Source organism: Schistocerca piceifrons, chromosome 11 (genome assembly GCF_021461385.2).
Source record: "Schistocerca piceifrons isolate TAMUIC-IGC-003096 chromosome 11, iqSchPice1.1, whole genome shotgun sequence".
NCBI classification, from domain to species: Eukaryota; Metazoa; Arthropoda; class Insecta; order Orthoptera; family Acrididae; genus Schistocerca; species Schistocerca piceifrons.
This window is the reverse complement of record NC_060148.1, coordinates 176,716,242-176,727,906: the sequence shown is the minus strand read 5'-3', so window position 1 is coordinate 176,727,906 and position 11,665 is coordinate 176,716,242. Positions and strand designations below refer to the sequence as shown.

General features: G+C 39.3%; 1 pseudogene; it reads left to right on the top strand.

The window, feature by feature from the left end:
* The first annotated feature begins 11,116 nt into the window (after positions 1 to 11,116).
* On the top strand, positions 11,117 to 11,234 carry LOC124720704 (annotated as a pseudogene).
* Positions 11,235 to 11,665: the final 431 nt, after the last annotated feature.

The following is an 11,665-nucleotide window of genomic DNA, read 5'->3' as shown; positions in this document are numbered from 1 at the left end:
TCGTATTTTTAACCAGTAGCTTCCTCGCAGTCCTTTGAGAAAAATTGCATAGCGAAGAAACGTGCGAATCCAAAATACGTGATACTTCATTCAGTCATGCTCAAAGTAAAACTTTTTCGAAAAACTTCTTCAGAAACTTTTCTTTATTTGCATACAGTACCTTGTTTCAGCAGCCAAGCCGATGACTTTACTTTCAGTTTTCTGCCATCCTTGAATCAAACCTAGATGTGGACACGACTTTTGTTTTGTTTTGGTTTTAGGGCGCAAAACTTCTATGGTCAGTAGCGCCCGGTCCGTGACTTAGGAAACAGTAAAAAAACCGAAATTGAAAACCAGCAGCAATGGGAACGAAAGTCATAAAATTGGAGAAACTAAAAGCAGAAGGAAGGCTTAAAAATCCACTACATAAAGGGGTTTGTTGTCCCCAAAAAAGCTTCAAATGACTGACTCACTGGCACTAATAAACTTGAGAACGCGGTCGGCTGATCGCGTGTCATCTGCTAAAATTGACGATATATCAGGCGATAGCTGTAGACGGGAGCGTAACGGATTAAAATAGGGGCACGCAATTAAAAGGTGTCTTACCGTCCACAGCTGAGAGCAGTGGGGACAGAGTGGGGGAGGATCGCCGCTTAAAAGATGTCGATGGCTAAAAAGACAGTGCCCTATCCGGAGTCTAGTTAAAATGACCTCCTCCCGACGACGCGTTCGGGAGGAAGAGGTCCAAGCACAAGGAAGAGCTTTTATGTCCCGCAATTTATTATGGGTAAGTGTCGACCAATGCGTGTGCCATAAATGAACAATACGTAGACATAGAACGCTCCGTAGATCGGCGAAGGGAATCGATTGAATAGCTGGCCGAGGAAGAGAGACTGCAGCCTTGGCCGCTATATCGGCCGCCTCATTTCCACAGATACCAGCGTGTCCCGGGAGCCAGAGGAACGCCACCGAGACGCCCCCCAGGTGGACCAAGCGCAGACAGTCCTGAATCCGCTGGACCAGAGGGTGCACAGGGTAAAGAGCTTGGAGACTGAGGAGAGAGCTGAGAGAATCTGAGCAGATAACGTACTGTATCCGCTGATGGCGGCGGATGTAGTGGACAGCCTGGAGAACAGCGTAAAGCTCCGCAGTATAAACCGAACACTGGTCGGGAAGCCGAAAGTGATTTGGGGTGTCGCCAACAATATAGGCACTCCCTACACCTAACGATGTTTTCGAGCCGTCGGTGTAAATAAATGTGACGTCCGTCATTTGTGCACATAGAGCAGCAAATGCCCGACGATAAACAAGTGAAGGGGTACCATCCTTGGGAAATCGACAAAGGCCACGGAGCAGGCAGATCTGGGGACGGAGCCAAGGCGGTGCTGTACCCCAAGTTGTCAAGAAGGTTTTAGGAAAGCGGAAGGAAAGAGAATGGAGCAGTTGACGGATATCTATCGAGCGAGCATGTTCTCAACATCAAACCGCGCCAGTCACGTGGTAATGCGATGTCGCTGCTTGTCTGCAATTTGCGGTAACAGCGAAACTTTTAATATTACAGGTATTTTTACATATGTTTCTACACGTTTCAGTAGTAATAACAGCCGTGGTGCAGTATTGTTGTTGCTACGGATGGAAAGAGAAGTACGTGAAAGTGAATATCATATTGATGTGAGGCGCTTTATATGTTTGTAAATTTTGCAAGTAGGCTGTTTAGGTTTTTATATTGGTAACGCCACGTAGCGCTCTGTATGAAAATCACTGGCTGTGCTGTGTGCAGTCTGTGGCTGGTTGGCATTGTTGTAATACTCGCCATTGTAGTGTTGGGCAGCTGGATGTGAACAGCGCGTAGCGTTGCGCAGTTGGAGGTGAGCCGCCAGCAGTGGTGGATGTGGGGAGAGCAATGGCGGAGTTTTGACAGCGGATGATCAGGACGCGTGTCCATCAGAGACAGTAAATTTGTAAGACTGGGTGTCATGAACTTATATATATATATATATATATATATATATATATATATATATATATATATATATATATATATATAATGACTTTTGAACACTATTAAGGTAAATACATTGTTTGTTCCCTGTCAAAATGTTTCATTTGCTAACTATGCCCATGAGTAGTTAGTGCCTTCAGTAGTTCGAATCTTTTATTTAGCTGGTAGTAGTGGCGCTCGCTGTATTGCAGTAGTTCGAGAAACGAAGATTTTTGTGAGGTAAGTGATTCATAAAAGGTATAGGTTATTGTTAGTCAGGGCCACTCTTTTGTAGGAATTACTGAAAGTGAGATTGCGTTGCGCTAAAAATATTGTGTGTCACTTTAGTGAATGTCTGAGTACGTTCAGTTTTGCTCAGCTGTTTGAAAATCGAATAACATAAGATGTTTATCAGCACAGTAATTCATTAATTTTTCTAAGGGGACGTTTCATATGTCGACCCTTAGCCGAGGATACCTCACTGGAATCTTCTGATTTTTTCTTGTAGTTTGTGTAATTTGTATAGCTTTTGTTTATTGCTAGCACGTAAATATAGAGAGAATCTCCTTTGTAGTTGCAGTCTTTCATTGTTGTACAGTAAAACAGTTGTGGCATGCATGTAGATTTGCACCAAGTATTTCGCAGCTGCGCTTGCGATTAACTAGATATTATTTTCAGTGCTATGTTAATGTGTTTTCTTATTTTGCTCTTAAAATTGTGCTTTTCTGTGTTATCGTGTGAAATATTGTGACAATAATGGCGTGTGAAAAACGTATACTAGGCTCCAAAGTAAACTGAGAAATAATAGTGAAGACAAAAGCAGTGTGTTAGCGCCACCGAGTAATGAAATAACTAATGTTCAAAGCAGTAATTTGGTAATTGTGCATAGGGAAATGGAGCAGGCTGCAAATAATGGTGTAGACAGTAAACAGGGAAGATTTATCTATCAATCGGTTTGCAACAGCTCGCCTGAGGAATCCGAAATGACAGGACACAATCTTGCAAATACTTTAGATTCAGGTTTTGGGTCCTCACCGTTTTCTCAAATAAGTCAAGACACATTTTCTGCTTGTCAAAATGTGAATGTTGCCGGTGCTAATGCACTGCCTAAAAGCACAGAGGAACAGATTCGAGACACTAACACATTATTATTGCAATTAATGCAACAAATGAAACAAAATCAGAGACAAACACAGCAACAGTTAGACACAATGGAACAAAATTTTCAAAAACAGTCACAGCTACAAATGGAACAAAATCGGAAACAAATTAAAGAAACACTTCAACAAACACGTCAAGATTTAACTACTGAGTTACATAACACCAAATCGAAATGTTACAAAGTCCGTAATGACGTAAAAACACCAATTTGTGAGTATTTTCAACCTATTTTTTCGCGGCATGAAAATGCATTGCAGAATCACGAAGCAGCCATAAAAGAACTGCAAGTTATTGTTCATGAAAATAACGAGACCTTGCGGGCTAAAACTGACTCAGTTGCATCTACCGATTCGGTTACACAACTTGCAAAAAGTCAGGAAAACTTAAAGGACACAGTAGATATTCTGAAAATTGGTTCAGAAAGACACATGGAGGAAATTGGTTCACTATCAGAGAAAGTAGTCGAACTTTCGGATAAGCTAAATAATTTATCTACGAAGGTAGATGATAATTTGAATGACACAAGACCGATAGGCTTTAATGATACAGAAGAGTACGAACAAATTAGGAATTTCAAACAAAATCAGAATCAAATTAATACGCAACACCAAAGAGAAATCCGGGAAGTACAAGATCAGTTGACACAGGTAATACAAGAATTACGTATTTCAGAGGACACTCGCGCTCCAATACGGGAAGAGGGACATAGAAATAGGGAACAGCCACAAAATAATAACACGGGGCACTTCGGAAATTATGAAAGAAATTGGCAAGGTACACCGAATTTTGAGATGGAATCGCCGAAACGAAGTAATAATGACCGATATGCGACTTGCCGACATGATGATTTTGACTATAAGCTGTTCATTAGTACATGTAAATTCAAAACATTTAAGAATTCCGGCAACGACATTCATCCACAAGCGTGGCTCCATCAATTCTCTCATTGTTTTCCTCCCAACTGGTCATTAGAGACCAGATTAGAATTTATGTGTGGCTATTTAGAGAATGAACCAGCTGTAAGAATGCCATCGGTCATTCACGATTGTCACAGTGAAGGAGAATTTTATCACGCCTTCCTCTCAGCATATTGGTCTCAAGCTACACGAGACCGAGTAAAACAAGGCATCATAATGATGAAACATTTCGAACAATCTGAATTTTCCAGTCTTATGAAATATTTTGAAGACATGTTGCACAAGAATCAGTACCTGTCAAACCCATACAGCCCCTCAGAACTCATCCGCATTTGCTTAATCAAATTGCCTGAACATTTACAACATATTATTTTGGCAGGACGTTGCAAAGACGACATTGAAGCTTTTCAGGGACTCTTACAAGGATTGGAAATCGACACTGACAATCGCGGGACACGAAAACAGGAACTCAACAATTACAGGTCACATCCGTCACAATTCCGCGATGAAAGAAATAATAACTGGACACGACAAGGCTATTCTTACAACGTAAATCGTGACCAAAACAGACACCACCCGTAAGACAACCGTTGGCAGAATAATAGTTACAGAGAAAGATCGCACTTCCGTAGTAATGAATATGACAGAGATAACCATAGAAACAGACAATATAGGAACCAAAACAATTATTATCAAGGGAGACAGAATAACTTCAGACGCAACAGTTCAGCGCGCAGCTACGATTCAGGGAGAAATTCTCCGCCACGTGACCGACAAGAAAGAAATTATTGAATCTACCGACATGACGACAGACGATATAGTCGTAACGACAGACCTGAATTGCATCAGAACTGGCGGGATTCAAACAGAGCAGAGCCCTCTCGACAAGGTGAATTTGTAGTAGTTAGGTCTCCTAATCCCAATAACGACGCGCGCCAACAAAGAGGCAGACAATGACTCGCACTGCAGGCAGCCACGTGCGCCGGCTGGCTCAGCGAAAAATAACATAGACGCTAACCTTGAGAAAAATTTTAGCATTTCTTACCGACGTATACAACATGATAATTACTTTGAAGTTGAAACTCTGCGTATTAGAAAGGGTAAAGGATGGCACCACATTTCACATGTAAAACCGTTTCTTGAGAGATAATCTGCTTTTTAACTTAGCCTCTGCCATAATATTTTTCACTTCACGTTACTAGCACTCTTTGTCACACTTAGAAATTGTTAACATGCAACTATGTTTTAAAGTTAACTATCCAGTCTAGAACCTAGGAAACATATGTAGACAGTATTTACGAGTGCATTGTTATAGTGAACAGACGTCATAGTGTTATTGTGTGTGTACATTCTTGCTTGTTAGTTGTACAATTACGTAACGACCGTAAGGGTCACATACTTAGAACATATACCAGTACTGCTAACAAGATTTTAACGCAACATTTTGGTTTACTTGAGAAGGCATTCTGGATTTAAAGTACTTTCTGTGAGATTAAAGATGACTTAGCATTTGGTTTCTTTGACAGCTACACGATTATATCACGACGCTACTAATGTGTGACACAATTGACATTGTTGCTTTTGCGGTGTATCTGTTTTATATCTACACAGTTTTTCTGAATTCTTCTGGAAAGTAAAACATGTTTTAGTAATAACTTTTGTGGTATAGTTACAATGAGACAGCCTTTTTCGTAGCACAACAATGCATTACAGTGTAGTACTTTCTTGATCACGGTAATGTACGTGATATCTACGATATCTATACGCATAGCATTTCACTTTAGTTTATGATGAGGTAAGTGCATTGACTTCTGCAGAACTTTGCTTACAGAGGACGATAACTACAACACTTCGACAGAATTATCTTCCAAGACGCACAGTTTAGCGCTACAGTACACGTATTTGAGTGATTAATTGTGTACTTAAAACATTTATTTTTAAAGATTATTGAATTACAAAGATACAAAGGTTTTCTGTGGATATATTTCATTCCATAGCTGTAATCTGTAACACCTGAGGGTATAATTACATTAATCCTCTGGGGGGATACACGCCTACTTTGTGTACCATGTGTTTGGCAAGCACAAGGAGCCCTAGCTAATATGGTATTTGCTTATACAACTTTACACATCGGTACCATATTTCTATAATGTATAAATTACACAGCTATCTGGTTATTTAACAGAGAAACAAACTTTTTTTTTACTACATCAGTGACAGATGTGTACGTAATTACACAGTTGGATAACTTCACACTTATGAAATTGTATTTTGTCTGTACTTTGTGAACTGTTCATATTTTTTCGGAACCATTGTGATACTATGAGAGCTTTGAATGATAAATTTGGTATGGGATCATGATTTTTAAAGTATGTCTGAGGTAGATGACACTACTGAAATGAGCAGAGAATTTTTTTTTAGGTTTTGACATTATTGTAGAAAGCTACTACGTTTTTGAGATTTGACTGAGGTATTATGATGTTATTTTTACGATGACGATGTGTATTATGCTGTTGAGGTATGTTTGTGATCAATAAGCTGATGCTATATGAGGAATTTGATTATGCTACATATTTATAATGATGAAATATTGAAGAATGTCGACGAATATGTATATGTGTAATAAGGTAAGGCATAATGACTACTGGTTAGGGACTCTGATTTGTGAAAAAGGATGTTGGAAACCAAGAATCGTACTTTAAGAGTTATGAAATGTGTATAAATGCGTGAATGTATCACAATGCCAACAAATATTTTTTGGACACTGTTATATTTATAGGATTCTGTTTCTACACATTTGTAACGCAAATTGTCGACCTGTAAATTTTTATATGAGACTGTCACTGTAGCAGAAACTGCTGTCGTAAATATTTCGGTAAGAAAGCTAAGTGACCTTGATGTAATGTGCTGTAGGCGCCAAGCTATGCGACAGAGGCACAACAAAAAACAGAGACACAACAAAAAAAAGGAGAGGCGATTAACCTCATTATTGGTATTTCTTTGTAGAAAGCATTTCAAATAAGACACGTTCATACTGGAAACATATGATTACAGTTTTGAGCTCATACTTTCTGATATTTACTGAAATGCCTAATGAAATGATGAGAAATATTTTATGTCTATACACCTCATTATGACTACTGTCTTTCTAGTTGAGAGATTTTTTTACTGCCTTATGAAATGCCATATGGCTAGTGAATGTTGTTTCATGCCGTCCTTTGTATATATATATACTTGCCTATCTTGTTTAACATCTAGTTTCTAGCTGCACTGCAGCATTGGTTAAAATAAAATTTAATAGATGTACTAATATAGATATTTTATGCCTACGGATCCAGCAAATAATAATTTTATGATCTACTTCCAAAAAAAAAAAAAAAAAAAAATAAATAAATAAATAAAAAATTAAAAAAAATTAAAAAAACGAGGGAGCACTAAAAGACATTTGCATATATAATTTTTTCAACGATTTGGTAACTTTTTAGTGGTGTAAGTTAAGGTGATGCATGACTTTAGTGTTAAGATGTGACATAGGTATTAAACATGGCCATTTTTACTGTAATATTTTTTCTGCTTGAGCTTTGTCATGCTTAGGTAGAAGTTGTAGCATTTCCTGGTGTTGTTTGCCAGGCATAGTTCTACTGTATTTTACATTGTATTAAGCCAGTTTTACTACTGATTTATTTTTCTTTTTGCTGCAAATTGCCTTATATTAGTTGTAATGTTGCATTTGCTTTGCTAATTGAGATATACTTCTACTTGCTTTGCCAATTTGCATTTTTTTTTGTCATTGCTGTTTGTGTGAATTGTTTGGTACTGCTTCATTGCCTCGTCCCTTAGTTTAGCATCTGAGCTCAGTAGATTTAAGTTAGCTTAAGAGGGGGTAGGCTATATAAGAGAATGAGTTGTGATGAATTGGAAGAAATGCATTGACAACGTATAAAAAACGTGAAATAAGAGGAAACACCTATGAAATGAAGTTTTGCGTTGGACTGCAGTACCACTGAAAACAAACCCAGTCCTTTCCTTTTCTGTTATTCCATTATGTGTGTGTCTACTCTTGTGTATTTCTGTTTTTCCTGTCTTTCTGTGTTTAGCTGATAAGAGTTATGTTGTAGAATTTTTCTAATAATATGTTATTTACTTTGTAAAGATGTTTAGACATTATTTATTCTGTTTTGTTTTAATGCTCACGTGTGAAGTTGATGATTCGAAAGTTATTCAGACCTTTTATGTATGTACTTATGTCATAATTCCTGTAACACTGATGTATATGTTATTTCGATTCTTTTGTAAAGCCCATATTACTACAAATGTTATCTGTATTGTTACGTTCTTTAATGATGTATTTTGTACCTTTGTTATTGTATTCTCATGTTATAAAATTGTAATTGACACCAGTTCATCAAATTAAGTAACTTGTAAGCATACATTTACTGCACACGTTTCTGTTGGTCATAATATATGCACAATATGTGAGAAGTTGGGACTGTTAGTGCTTGCACATGTGTTAATAATTCAGCAAGGGACTGGTTAACAGCATTGCTGGTTCTAAGGACAATTCCAAAAACTTTGTGGGTGCACAAGTGTTGGTTTATGGACTAGCTATATTGTCTGCAAGACTCTTCGAAGGTGATTGTGCACCTGCACAGTTGCTACAGATGAGTGCTGGCCGTCTCTACAAGCACTGCAGTGAATCTGCACCTCTGGTGGCCCACCAATACCATACTCTCTACCAGGACTACAGTGGGTTTGCTCTGTGATGACCTACCTACCAATATTCTTCAAAACTTCGACTGACTCTGCTGTGGGTTTGCTCTGTTGTGACCCATTGCCTGTCTGCATGTCAAGAGTCAGCATTGTCTTTCCGTTGGAAGGACAACACTACTTCTTCAAGACAGCATGGAACTCCACTACTTCCGTGTGCATTTTCTTTTACTGCTCAAACTTCGAGAAAAACACTGCAATTTTACTGTGATTAATGATCAGGACTGTCTTTATGGACTGTGAGAAAATTTTATCTTTTGACGAACAGTGTATCGATAAGTGTGTGCATTTGATTTCTTTGTTATTGTAATTATGAAAATTTTTTTCAAATCTGTATTGGCCACTGCCCAAAACAATTTGCAAAATTTTTTGTGGGGAGCATGGGGGCTATGTAAGTAGGCTGTTTAGGTTTTTATATTGGTAACGCCATGTAGCGCTCTGTATGAAAATCACTGGCTGTGCTGTGTGCAGTCTGTGGCTGGTTGGCATTGTTGAAATACTCGCCATTGTAGTGTTGGGCAGCGGCAGCTGGATGTTAACAGCGCGTAGCGTTGCGCAGTTGGAGGTGAGCTGCCAGCAGTGGTAGATGTGGGGAGAGAAATGGCGGAGTTTTGAGAACAGACGATCTGGACGTGTATCCATCAGAGACAGTAAATTTGTAAGACTGGGTGTCATGAACTAATATATATATATATGATGACTTTTGAACACTATTAAGGTAAATACATTGTTTGTTCTCTGTCAAAATGTTTCATTTGCTAACTATGCCTATGAGTAGTTAGTGCCTTCAGTAGTTTGAATCTTTTATTTAGCTAGCAGTAATGGCTCTCGCTGTAATGCAGTAGTTCGAGTAACGAAGATTTTTGTGAGATAAGTGATTTGTGAAAAGTATAGGTTAATGTTAGTCAGGGCCACTCTTTTGTAGGAATTACTGAAAGTGAGATTGCGTTGCGCTAAAAATATTGTGTGTCACTTTAGTGAATGTCTGAGTACGTTTAGTTTTGCTCAGCTGTTTGAAAATCGAATAACATAAGATGTTTATCAGCACAGTAATTCATTAATTTTTCTAAAGGGACGTTTCAAGTTCCGCGATTTTTTTTTGTCCATGTCTTTACGAGAGAAATGGTAGGCTAATTTGCAAGTGCGTTTATGCTCCCAGTGAGTTTTTACGTATTCGTGCTATGTTCATCTGCATATAAAATTTATATAACACAGTTTGATTAATTTCCTCCAGTTTCTTCAGGTCCTCTAATAAATAAAGCAGGTGGTGTAAATTGCTTATTTACAGTAACAATTTCATTGTTACAAATGCTCCCCTCCCCCCTTCCTGTGATGCATCAGCGCCCAATACAGTGAAACTGTGATGTAATTAATTAGAAAACACACTGCGTGATTGCTCCTACAGTTAGCAAATGTTGAGGCATTCACGTTCGCTTTGAAATTTCCAGTGGCTATCCTGCTAATAAAATACACTACCGTGTTTCATAAGGTCATCTCAGTCCAGAGAGGTAGGCAGGTTGTACAAAATTGCTATTTTTATTCTGTACTACTTAATCGTGGGCCAGCATTCCATAGAATCACATTATTAAGTAAAGCGAATGAATAATGAATATTTTCATGTTTTCTAGGAAATAAATGTTGTTGTTATATAAAATTATTGACTTGGTTTCTCACAGCACCATATTTCCCTTATCATTTCAATTATGTTAATATGACCCACACATGGGTGTATTTCCTTTTTTTATCAACACTCTGTAAGGTGGTATTAGAGCTCACTTAAATAATTTACTCTCCTTTTAACTTAAAGTGAACGACTAATCAGAAATTTTGTGTACTGATGTTTGCTCTTGCAAGCGGTCATAGACGTCTTTCACAAAAGACACAGTTGCCATTTTCAAGTTGAGGATGCCTGCCAGGCTTCGCAGAAAGCAAGTATCGTTCAGTGAAATGGTCATTGACACTAGCAACCTTTTCCTACATGTTTTATTGATTAAGAGTTACTCACCACTTTCCAGTTCACGATTTGTTGCAAAAAAGCAATTACAGTTAGGTTAACACACATAATCTTGTGGGAATGATAGTCTCCCAATGCTAGCACTGAACAAAAAACTCTCGGTATTCCAGCCATGTCAAGTGATCGAAATCACACGAGCTTTCGGCCGAGCATTCCTCGGCCGTCGTCTGGTGGTCTAGCTGTTAATGGGTGCCGGATGTGGCTGCGGCACCACCATCGCCAAATACAGGCGTGCGTTTCCTCATTTCTGTGTAGGGCGTCACCAGTGGTCTGTACTACAACGGTTTTTTCAAATCCGGCAACGGCCTTGCCACAGTGGATACATCGGTTCCCGTGAGATCACCGAAGTTAAGCACTGTCGAGCGTGGCTGGCTCTTGGATGGGTGACCATCCGGGCCGCCATGCGCTGTTGCCATTTTTTGGGGTGCATTCAGCCCCGTGATGGCAACTGAGGAGCTACTCGACCGAACAGTAGCGGCTCCGGTCAAAGAAAACCATCATAATGACCGGGAGAGCGGTGTGCTGACCCGACGCCCCTCCTATCCGCATCCTCATTGAGGATGACACGGCGGTCGGATGGTACCGATTTGCCACTTGTGGCCTTAAGATGTAGTGCTTCTTTAAATACACGTTGCAGAGACTGTTAGGGCGAGCCACTGCGGATGTCCTATCCGGTGCCCATTTCCTAATGCGTGCTCGGTTGAAGCATATTTCTCGGGGCAGTGTAGGCGATCAGGCGATAAGACGTCTCGTGCTCCTTGCTGCATTGTTGCGCAGTGCATACTGTTTGTCCGAGACGTAAGACGGGCCACAGTCGCAAGGTGTCTTGCAGACCCCAGGTGTTCT